At 35.0% G+C, this 12,348-nt stretch overlaps 2 long non-coding RNA genes across 3 annotated transcripts; both read right to left on the reverse strand.

Annotated features, from left to right (window-relative positions):
• Positions 1-2,897: 2,897 nt before the first annotated feature.
• LOC142180623 (uncharacterized) lies at positions 2,898-4,728 on the reverse strand. The gene is made up of 3 exons (XR_012709243.1): positions 4,546-4,728; positions 4,061-4,468; positions 2,898-3,035 (listed from the first exon to the last, which is right to left on the reverse strand). It is a non-coding gene; the product is annotated as an uncharacterized LOC142180623 (long non-coding RNA).
• A 122-nt stretch (positions 4,729-4,850) lies between these two features.
• LOC107799423 (uncharacterized) lies at positions 4,851-7,980 on the reverse strand. Of its 2 annotated transcripts, XR_012709242.1 has the most exons (5): positions 7,899-7,980; positions 7,734-7,806; positions 5,549-5,641; positions 5,228-5,475; positions 4,851-5,141 (listed from the first exon to the last, which is right to left on the reverse strand). It is a non-coding gene; the product is annotated as an uncharacterized LOC107799423 (long non-coding RNA). The 2 variants fall into 2 exon arrangements; XR_012709241.1 differs by having other exon boundaries at positions 7,734-7,979.
• Positions 7,981-12,348: the final 4,368 nt, after the last annotated feature.

Below are 12,348 nucleotides of genomic sequence, written 5' to 3' on the forward strand. Positions count from 1 at the left end.
CCTTCCGCGAACGCGATGACCACTTGACCTCGAACTCATCTGACCCAAATTTCTCTATGCGATCGCGAAGACCTTCTCGCGAACGCGATGCACCACTTCCCATCCCTTCTCGCGAATGCGAAGGCTTAATCCTTTCCTTCCTCCAATGCCTCTTCGTGAACGCGAGGCTCCACTCGTGAATGCGAAGGGTAAAAACTCTGCAACAGCTGAATAGATTTTCTGCAATTTCCTAACTCCAAAAATGATCTGATAGACCACCCGAAACTCACCCGAGGCCCCCGAGACCTCAACCAAAGGCATCAACACATCCTAAAACCTTATTCAAACTTGTTCCAATCATCAAAACACCTCAAACAACATCAAATCATCCTGAACAAATCGGATTCAAGCCTAAATTTCTAAAATCTTCGGAAATACGCTTTTGAACAAAACCCCAACCAAACCACATTCTAATGACCTGAAATTTTACACACACATCCCAAATGACACAACGAAGCTACTGCAACTCTCGGAATTCCATTCCTACCTCTATATCAAAATCTCGCATATCAACCGAAAATCGCTAAAATCTCAACTTCGCCAATTCAAGCTTAAATCTACTACGAACCTCCAAAATTCATTCTAATCACGCTCCTAAGTCACAAATCACCTCCCAAAGCTAAACGAACCATCGAAACTCACAACCGAGCCCTCTAACACATAAGCCAACATTAGATTGACTTTTCCAACTTAAACTTCCTTAAAAGAGACTAAGTGTCTCAAACCTTACCAAAATCATTCCGGACTCGATCCGATTAAACCGATACCACAAAATACGGATAACAAAGCATAAAGAAGCAGAAATGGGGGAAATGGAGTGGTAACTCATGAGATGACTGGTCGGATCTTCACATTTATAAATTTGGGAATTTAGACCTCAATTTGGGGTCGTATTCCAAAACTAATTACATATTTGGGATTGTAGGTGAATGGGTGAATGGGTTTTTGTTTGAACCTTGGTTTTGACCAAGCGAGCTCGAGGCCGGTTTTTGACTTTATGGGAAATAGTTTGGGAAAACTAAATTTGTGCATTGTAATTGATTCCCTTAACAATAATTGTTGATATTGAACTAAATTGTAGCTAGATACGAGTGGATTGGAGGTGAAATCTAAAGGAAAAGCGATATTTGAGGCTTGAGTTTGGTCGTAGAATCGAGGTAAGTGTCGTGGTTAACCTTAGCTTGAGAGAGTAGGTGTTGTTGCCTTATTTGCTTCTTGTTTAGTTGTTGAGTACGACATATAGGTCAGGTGGCGAGTATCTATACATTGTTGTTGAGTCATAGCATACAAGTGAGCCTTATACTTGTGACTATTGTTTTCCTTTATACGTACTATTCATGCTTTAACTGGTTAATTCTTCATGTTAAACAAGTTTTATTATGTTTTCCTAGTTTTTGATATTGGTGGAGTGTTGGCTAAAGTTGAGATTTCGGTTGTGAAAAATTGATTGTGATTCCCTTGCTGGGTTGTTATTGTTTCTGTTATTCATATGGTGAGGAAGAGTGATAAAGCACGAAGGGTGAAGTCGTACACATTTATATTATTCATATGGTGAGGAAGAGTGATAAAGAACGAAGGGTGATATCGTGTACATTTATATTATTCATATGGTGAGGAGAAGTGATAAAACACGAAGGGTAATGCCGTGCACGTTTCTATTATTGATTGCATGGTGAGGATTGAGAGTAAAATCACGAAGGGTGATGCCGTGCATTTTCTGTTTGTTGTGTTCATTTGTTGTTATTGGTTCAAGTGTACTTGCTGTTTAGATTCCTTTGCTGCTGTGATTCTGTATGTTGGAACCCTCATAGCATGTTTCCCCTTCCCGTTACTTTTTGCTTAGCTTTTATTACTTGTTGTTCTGTTAGTATATTGTTTAACTGTACATGTTTATGTTGTTTGTCGTGTCCTAGCCTCGTCACTACTTCGCCGAGGTTAGGCTCGGCACTTACTAGTATATGAGGTCAGTTGTACTGATATTGTACTCTGCACATTCTGTGCAGATCTTGGTACTGGACCATACTGATCAGAGTTTGGGGTTAGTTCCTTCAGTCCATAGGAGACCCAAGGTAGATCTGCTGGCGTTCGCAGACCCTGGAGTCCACTTCCCTCTATCTTGGTTCCCGTTTTCTTTCATTCCGAAAAACAGATGTATTTTCCTTTAAACCAGTATTTGTAGAAATTCTTAGACGTTCGTGGATTGTGACACCAGATCATTGGGGTAGTCGTGTTTTCGAGTTTTGAACTGTTATAAACACTACAATATTTTAGGCTTTTGACTACCCCGGAAAAGTGGCCTAAACTAGCAAAAAGTGTGGCCTTTGGTCAAAGGCAATACTTTTTGACTTTAGGCAACGCTTTTTTGGGGGTGGCCAAAAGAAGCGTAACTTTTGACCTAAGGGCACGCTTTTCAAATGTTGCCTTACAAGCGACGCTTAAAAATGTATCCTATTAGTCAACAAAGACAACGCTTGTTACACCCAATATGGCAACACTTTTATACCCTACAGCTACACACATAAAACGTGGCCTTTGTTACCTTTTAGGCCACACTTATTAATCGTGGCTTTTAAAGGAACGCTTAGAAAGCGTGGTCTTTGCTTATATACATGGTAGACGTACCGACATATGTCCACACTTTTAAAGTGTGGCAATTTTTGCTAGGCTAGACAATTTATTTTTTAATTTTAAAAAATTTACATTTTACATATATCATGTAATTACAACTATTTGAAGCACATGCATTATTATCATATGTTTTGATGATATAAAGAACTAAATTAGCTAATAAATACCAAAAATAATAATTCAAATGAATACACATACTCATATAATAATATGTCAAAATCCCCATTAAGAATAAACTTTTCAAAAGTGAGTATATTCATATAGTATCATGAATATTAGACATCTCAATTATCCAAAAGTTCTTCGCATTCACATTAAGATCAAATTAAGTTTCCGCCACCATTTCCAATTGCGTCACCCACTTTCTCCTACACATAAAAAGAAATTTATAATTAGATAGAAATTAAACTTTGATTGTTCGTCAAGAAGAACAAAGACTATGATAACATATAGCACCATGTTTTGCATATTTTTCAGTCACATATAAATAAAAATTGAATAATGAGTACAATAAATAAAATATAGTAGTCCCAATTCACTCACCTAAACACTAACCCCACAAGTATTGGTGCAAAAAGTAATTTAAGAATCAAACAAAACGAATGGACAAGTCAATATTTATCCTTACTAGATTCTTGTAACTTCGATCATTTATGTGTACAAGAGTGGAGGCTAGAATAAAACAAATGGAATCAAGTTTATTCTGAGTAGTTTTGTGGCCATGAACGTTGCTTATATCTCTTTCTTTCATGTAAAAGGAATCAAAGCATGTTAATCTAAACAAAAAATAGAAGCTTGGTGTAAGTTGCTATGATTCCAAGTCCCCACCAAAAAGTTCGTTTTCCAATTTCTCTTTCTTTTGAAGGATTTTACTATTACAATATAGAACAAACAATATTTCTCAAAACTGTGTTCTCACCAACAAAAAACACAGCATAAAACAGTTGCAAATATAAATCCAAACAACCACCAAAATTGTTGCTCAACTCCAGCCAAAAAGCCTACTAAAATGCAGCCTAAACATCCATGAAAACTGGCCACAAAATCTAGCAAAACACCTCTAAACATCAGCTCTAAATCAGCCCCAGAACGACTCCAATATACCAGTGAAAATCAACTCCAAAAACGACCTTTTAACACCCCAAAAACCAACCGAAAAACTCCATAAAAAATAGGGAAAACAACCCCCTTTTTCACACAAAAACAGCAGCTCCAAAAGTTGAGTTCGTCGGCGTCGGAAAATAGTCCCCTTTTTAACATATATGTAGACCCCATATCTTTCCACAACCAATGAATGATCCATAAGACTTTTGAGGTTAATTAAAGAATTGATCAATTTAATGAACTTAATATCTATTATAACAGTTTGCAAGACAAGTTGGAGTCTAAATACCTTTTCAAGAATTGGACCATTGGTTGATCCAGAAGAATGTGGGAGATTTTTGCCACTTACAGCCTGTGCGCTACTTTCATCAACTAGAGAAGTTTGGTTAGATCCGACAAATCCTTGTATATATGAACTAAAAAGTTCAGGATTGTTTTGCACCAATAGATTAAAGCAATGACGCAATTGCCTCAAATATTGCATTTCTTCTCTCATTTTTTGCATTTCTGTTTTCAAAGTAGAGACTTCATTGTTATGCTTTTGTTGGGGCTTATTGATTTCCTCATCTTTTTTAAGAAAACTTGTTGTCACTAATCTATTATAGCATCATATTCGATCAGGCTACTCCTTTCCAAACACTGCCCTAAATGCTTCATCCGATGTTTCCCCTGAGTTTTAATAATTCTGAAGTTCAAGCTGCCAAAAATAATAATTGTGAGAACCATATAAAGAATCTAAGTCCCAAATAATATATTAGTTGAAACATGGCTTACTATTGCAATTTGAGCATCTTCAAGAACTTGCTTCCCTTATTTTGTTTGAGTTGCAATAAACATTTTAGACTTAGATGGTTTCTCATTATTCTCTTTACTTGCAGGCTACAAATTATATCATAGAAATAAATAACAAGCATAAATGTATTCAAAAAAAAGTATATAAGGAAATGAAAGCCATATTTTCACAAAGTATCGAATAAATATTACCAATGCCACGCGTACTCTTGCAAAATTAATAGGTCCCATCCGATGCCTCCACTTTAATTTTTTTCTATTTTTCAGAATTTAATTTGCACATGGTCTAGCACCAAAATAAGTTTACCAATTAATAAATCAAAAATGGAAAAAATATAATGCAACAATATGTTCATGAGTAGAAATGCATAGTATCTCAGTTGAACATCTCAGTCCCTTCCATACTCAATCAATTGGTGGAATTGAACTTTCGGTATCTCAGCGGGACGTTGTTTTAGCATATCTTCAATAGTAGGATACCCATCAAAATGAGTCTTCTTAATATTTCTCGTGTGTCGCCGCCAAGCATCGCGAAGACCATCCATCACCCACTTCTTTCCTTTTGTTGGAATGATGAACTTGGTCCATGAAAAATAACATATATGTTATCTTCGTTTAGTAAGAAATACAATAAGATACACAACTAAAAATTGATCGTTCTTACGTTGACATATTCCCATATTCGTTGTTTAATATCATTAGTGACAGCATGCCAGCCAGTGAACAACAAGGTGATAAATCTGCGATTCCTGGCAATTGTTCCTATAAAGTTGCATAACTCAGACACTATTTTGTCGGTTAGTCCAACAGCTTGTCCTTTATTAAATATCACTTCCTGTCTTTCTTCAAAATTTCTTGCGTGAATCATCTTACATTTCGTTTGACCTCGAACTTCTTCTTTATCTAATATCCCTAATGTAAAAACCAAGACATAAGGAAAAGAATATAATAAACACACAAAATTACTAAGTTTAAGACATACCACCTGTAGCATAATCAACGTCCATAGTTTCGTCTCTAACACACTCATCCTCGCCAACTTCTTCTTATGCACAACCACTGAGCAAAAATGCAGAAACTGTAGAAATACAGCACAGAAATTCAGAAATACTGTGCAGTAAGCAGAAAATGCTGAAACATTGTGCAAAAATGCAGAAATTGCTGGAACACTATGCGAAAATGCAGAACACTTTGCAGAAATTCAAAATTAATGTGCAGAAATGCACAAAACGGAGAAACACTGTATGCGAGTGACTATTATCTCTGACAAGGCTATCCAAAATTAGTTGACGATTGAGTTTACTGGAGGTCGAAGGGTGTTGTTGTTACACATTATGTTACCTCAAAGTATAGTGGATAGCAGTTAAAGCTAGCTACCTTAACTGATTAGGGTAGAAAAACAAAGCTTTGAAGATGCCTCCCTTAGTCATAAAAGAGTAAGATAACCCATTTTCAACTAAGAAGTTATGAGAATTGAGAACAGAACCAATTTTTAGTTATGAGCTGTGAGATTGTCATATTAGCTTATATATATGATACTTTGAGTTTCACTACACTTACTTGATAGCATGCATGTCTCTTTAAAAGTTATTTTAACTTCTGCCAATGGCCTTGAATAAGGTTCTACTTGCTAAGACAAAGGACTTATCCCTTTATTTATATTAGAAATTTAATATTTCTATCAAGTGATTGCAACTTATAACATATCAAAATCATTACTAAAGAAACATTATTTTGCACCCCAAGAAAACTCAAATATTAACTCTCAAACGAGAATTCTGGTCAAGTGATTTGCGTGTGACTAATAAGAGGAGTTGATACAGAGTATCGAGACGACATAATAAGCATAAAACTGCAAATAACATAAGAAATTCAGCGTCAAGCTATTGTCCAAACATTTTCAACCGTGTTAACAAAGTAATTCAAACATATGTAGTTTGATTACAAGATAAAAACCTAAGAATTGAGAAAGAAGAATGATTCATAAACAAATATGCTTATGAATATTAATTAGGAGTTCAATACCGAGATATAAAAAGTTTAATATCTAGAAATCAAGTGCTAAATAGAGCTTAACAGCATAAATCAAAAGCTATATAACTAATACCAAATTTAAATCCGGAATAGAATATTCGTATCCTTCAAACCAAACAATCCTTAAAACTTTAATATTCCTAAAGAAAAGTAATTTTCTCAGTAGATTAAAAAATTATTTGGTATAATCTTTGTTATCTAGTCCTTGTAGGCTTAGCCATTATGCCCAATACCATGCCACGTTTAAGGCTAATTAAATCTGCTCAGAGATAATTATGAGTACCTTAAATATTGTAGGTTAACTAAATTGTCTAAGTATAAGGCTAATTAAATTATCTGATAGCTAGACAAACCTCACACATTGTAGGTTTAGTCATTTAAAGGGAATCAATCACTTGCATCCTAAAATTTTCTCTAAGAAGAAAGGCGTGTGAAAATAGAAAACATAGTTTTTTGAATTACGGAATGAAGAGAAGAGTATCTGCCTTAACTACCTCTTTACATTTAGTGACAACATAAGCGCTTTATCTACTGAGACATCAGCACCATGGCAAAATATCATATGAAAAAAATATAGTACATGACTCTAATAGTTGGCAACGGTGGAAAAGAAGAAAAAGGAACAGAGAAAACAAAAACACATGAATAACCAATTAGAGAATATGAGTCAAACTTGGTTTTGCTCTATTTATCATTATTTCCTACTTATCAATGCAGAACTTCACTGAAACAGATCCAAAAAATTATCCATAATTTCCAACATATTATTTATCATTTCTGATTATTTGGTGACGATGATATACAAGTAGTCAATCTCTTTATCATAACCAATGACTTGACATAAATAGAGTCTTCAATAGAATTTTCCAGTTGGAAACTAAGGAAAGCTTTAATAGTTGATATTCTTCTTATATCCTACTTTCACTTAATAGAGGCGGATGTAGTGTTACACTAGAGGGTTCAATTAAGCTCATAATTTTCAACGCGGAGTAAAAATTTATATATAAAAATTTATTAAAATTGCAAAAATAATAGATATGAACCCATAACATTAAAAATATAATGAGTTCAATGCTTAAAAACTTCAAAATTGAACCCATATGAAATAAATCTACATGAAATAAATTTAATGTTACCTTTTGAAGAAACCGCAGAGAGAAGCGAATAACCGTACAACTTGGTAGAATCGATAAATATATATATATGTTTCTGTAAGGTGTAAAAAATTCAGATTTTGTTAAAGTTATGAGAAGGTACAGAACCCTAAAGTGGAGATCCTACATAGGAGGGAATTCTTTTACCTTTTTGGAGTTGGAGGGAAATACTTTAGTAAAAGCGGGCAATATATGGAGGGAATACTTTTTTTGCTGAAAATTTTGTGGATAACTTTAGAGTACACTTATAAAGTGTTGCTTTTAATATTACACAAATGGCATGCTTGAAAGAGTAGCCATAAATATAAATAAGTGTCGTTAATTGTTTTAAGATTTGATTACATTTGCAAAGCGTAGTCTATACTTACTAAGGGCACACTTTAGGGGTGTTGTTAAATATTTCGTAGCCAAAAGTCGTAAACAAAGGTCACCCTTAAAAAGCGTGGCCATAGATAGTTTTAGCCACGTTTTTCAACCGTGGGATAAAATTAGTATAGTCTTAGGCCAAATTTGTTGTAGTAAAAATTTTTGCACTTCGTATCTGTTTAGCTTTAATTATTATTTATTACTATTTTTTGTTAATGATTAATGTGTTAAAATCATATCTGTTGGCTGGCCTAGCATTCAAGAGTTAGGCGCCATCACGATCTCGGCGGTGGAAAATCCGGGTCGTGGCAAATTCTCCCAAAAATGATCATATGCAAGAATTCATGGATAATATGGTTACCCATATTATTCGCCGGTTAACCCGTTTTTAATCTGTATTAAATATGGATTGGGTTGGATAATTGATATATTTTTCATTACCGTTTTTTACCCGAACCATATCCGACCTGACCCACCCATTTGCCACTCCTACACATTACCATATTTTTTCACACACCAAACACAAGGAAGAAACACTACTATTTATAGGTATAGAATATCTTTCAAGAAATAAATAATAACGTAGTGGGATAAGAAAATTGTAGAATATGATTGATGGTTACAAAACTTAATCTTTAGTGGGTAATTAATGGTAGATCATGACATTAGTGGTTTCATGAGTTACACCAAAATAATGATCACTTTCTTGCCAATTTATAACCATTATTTTACAAGAAATAATGCACCTTAATATTAAAATGCACTAACACCAACAGTGCTTTAGGGCCGTTGTTGATCATGTCCACTATTTGTAGGGAACATAACCCATATATACTATATTACTATAAAAGCACAAATAATACACGTTAAATGTTTAACGACAAAAAAATATTCCCGAAATATTGACAGATTTTTTACCCTTCATATTTAAATTATGTCTTCAATAATAATGTCCAAAAAATGTAAAAACAATTCATTAGTTGTACAATTCAAGTATTTGTAAACTAAAGTACTAAACTAACGGGCCTATTTGTATTAGGACTCCAATGCCAAAGCCACGGCTTAAATGTTTGTTTATAGAAAGATTTTGCCTAAAATTTAAAAGAAATTGCCTTTTAGCTTACTCACATTTTACATTAGTGTTGGCAAAAAGGAGTTACTTCAGTTTTTCTTTTTCTGATAACCAGTAGCAATGGATTTTGTTCTAATCTGTCGAATTAACTGAAAACAAGAAATAATTAGGCTTACAGTAGGATAAAGGAAGTTGATGAAAATCAGGAAGATAAAAAGTGGATCATTTGACGCCATCTATTGTTTGTTCGCTGAGAGATAAACGTTTATATGTTAAATAGAGGATTGGAGAGATTAGATAATTAGTAACTTATAATTGTGAAGCTCCAAAAGAAAAGTATGCAGCAAGGGTACTTTCTTAAGAGTTATGAGATATTTGGGTGAAAAGTTCTAATGTTTACACACACAAAACAAATTGTAAACATGAGTAGGGAGTTGTATGGACATCATAGTTCTTTTGGTTTTATCCGATAAGAGACATCGGTTTATAGTATTAGAAACTAAAGCAAGTCTTTCAATATTACACTTAAAATTCTCCTTGAGTTATTCTAGAATAGAGTCAATGTTCATAACAAATTTTAATGAATAGCAGTAACTTTTCTTGCTTTTTATTAGTCTATTTTAAAGATCAAACAAATGTATTCATAATATGAATGTGTAACGACCCGGCCGGTCGTTTCATGAGTTACCGTTCCATTTTCCCTATTTTTGCTTCTTATTGCCTTGCTCAGCTGTATTTTGTATTACCGGGTTGGTTGGTTCGGGTTCGGAGAGGTTTTGGTAAGGTTTGAGATACTTAGTCTCTTTTGAGAAAGCTTAAGTTGAAAAAGTCAACCGAATATTGAATCATGTGTTAAAGGGCTCGGATGTGAGTTTCGATGGTTCGGATAGCTTCGGGAGGTGACTTGGGACTTAGGAGCGTGATCGGAATGTGTTTTGGAGGTCCGGAGTGGGTTTAGACTTGAATTGGCGAAATTGGAATTTTGGCGTTTTCCGGTTGATAGGTGAGACTTTGATATAAGGGTCGGAATGGAATTTCGGAAGTTGCAGTAGGTCCGTTGTGTCATTTGGGATGTGTGTGCAAAATTTCAGGTCATTCGGACACGGTTTGATAGACTTTTTCATCGAAAGCGGAATTTAGAAGATTTTGGAATTCTTAGGCTTGAATCCGATGCGAATTTGGTGTTTTGATATTTAATTGAGCATTCTGAAGGTTGAAGCAAGTTTGAATGATGTTAACGGATATGTTGTCATGTTTGGTTGAGGTCCCGGGGGCCTCGGGTGAGTTTCGGGTGGTTAAACGGACCATTTCATGTTGTGAAAGATTGCAGAAATCTGTTGTCGGGTATTGCAGACAATTGGCCTTCGCGTTTGCGAGTAGACCCTCGCGTTCGCGAAGGGTTAGCAGGTGAGGCTGAAGATTTAGCCTTCGCATTCGCGAGGGAGGTTCCACGTTCGTGAAGGGCTGGGTCGTTGAGCTATGCGTTCGCGAGAAGGGAGCCACGTTCGCGATGGTTTGAGCTGTGGAGTCATCGTGTTCGCGAGGGAGTGGTCGCGTTCGCGTAAGAGGAAAATGTGCTCAACGTCAGGTTGTGCTTCGCGAACGCGAGGCTTTGACCGCGTTCGCGAAGAAGATTTTGAATGTCTGGGCAAAATGTTTAAATAGCCATTGTCCGCGATTTTGGGGCTAACTTTCACCATTTTTGGGCAATTTTGAAGCTTTTTGAAGAAGGATTCAAAGGGGAACACATGGAGGTAAGATTTATTTTACTTAATACTCGATCCTAATGTGTTTTCTACCTAATTAATCATGAAATTTAAGCCTAATATTGAAGAATTAGGGCTTGTAATTGGAGACCTAGAATTTGGGATTTGAGGGGTCGTTTGTGGTTGGATTTTGATCCTTTTGATATGAATGAACTCGGGGAGTGATAAGGAGTCTATTAATGTAATTTTTATCGGAATTCGAGACATGGGCCCGGGGGTCGGGTTTGGTCAATTTCGGGATTTGTGTTGTAATTTGATTTCTTTCGAGTGGGTTTTGTTCCCTTAGCATATTTTGATGATTTTGCACTGATTTTTGATTAGATTTGGAGCCTCTGGAGGTCGATTCGAGAGGCAAAGTCATCGCGGGCTATGTCTATTCCGCAAATTGTAGTATTCATCTTTTTTTAAGATTATTATTATGTTAAAGACATAATTTGTATTGTTTTAATTGCTTAGAAATGAATTGGGAGTGTGTCGGCTGGCCTTGTCTCCACAAGAGGCGTCATCACGATCGGATCTAGGTTTAGGGTCGTGACAGAATGAGAGTATAAAATTACATGTATCATTTTTTTCCCACAAAGATGACTGTTGACACAGAATATATGCAACGCAAGTTCCCATTGACGATACTATTGCATTTTTCCCCATATTAAAGGCTTTATTCAGTATTCTTGTACATAATTTTCCCGTAAATTTAATTTATTGTTCCTTCATAAAAATTATAGACTAAAGGTTTACGTGCAACACACCTACATAGAAGCTAGTACTATATTAAAAGCACGAATGCCTTTAGCGAAATGTCATTTGCCTTTTTTACCCTTTGAAAATAGAGTTCATATTAGGCAAAATAGTCATTTAACTATTTTTCCTAATATTTAGGGATAGTGATTTAATTATTTTTCTAATATTTTAAAATACATATTTAATTATTTTTCTAATATTTAGGACTTAGAAATTAATTAAGTTATGTATTAAATAACAATTTAACTGATTAATTCTAGATAATTTAGGTAAAGTTTCGAGCCTTTCAAATATTTTCAGGACTCTCCAAATTACTAAACAATTAGAAACTAATGTTAGTGTTTCAATTCACGAATAATTTCCTTATTCAATAAAAGGTCCTTTTGTTTGTATCTATATTCTGAAGAAAGTCATGAGAATGATATCGGAAATTATGTTTTTTGTTTGAATTTTAAGTGAGAGTTTATGGTTTCGTGTGGATTTATGATTCTTTTGTTCGATGCTGTGATGACCCAATAGGTCATCACTTGTGTTGCAAGTGCATTCAGTGTTTCAAGGCCTAAAAACCTCCCTTTTTTCCCACCTTGATTTGCGTGCGTGGTCCGAACCTATATCCGGAAAGCCTTCCATGTGAAAATAAGAGAAATAGAAA

This window comes from Nicotiana tabacum, chromosome 5 (genome assembly GCF_000715075.1).
Source record: "Nicotiana tabacum cultivar K326 chromosome 5, ASM71507v2, whole genome shotgun sequence".
In the NCBI taxonomy this organism is placed as follows: Eukaryota; Viridiplantae; Streptophyta; class Magnoliopsida; order Solanales; family Solanaceae; genus Nicotiana; species Nicotiana tabacum.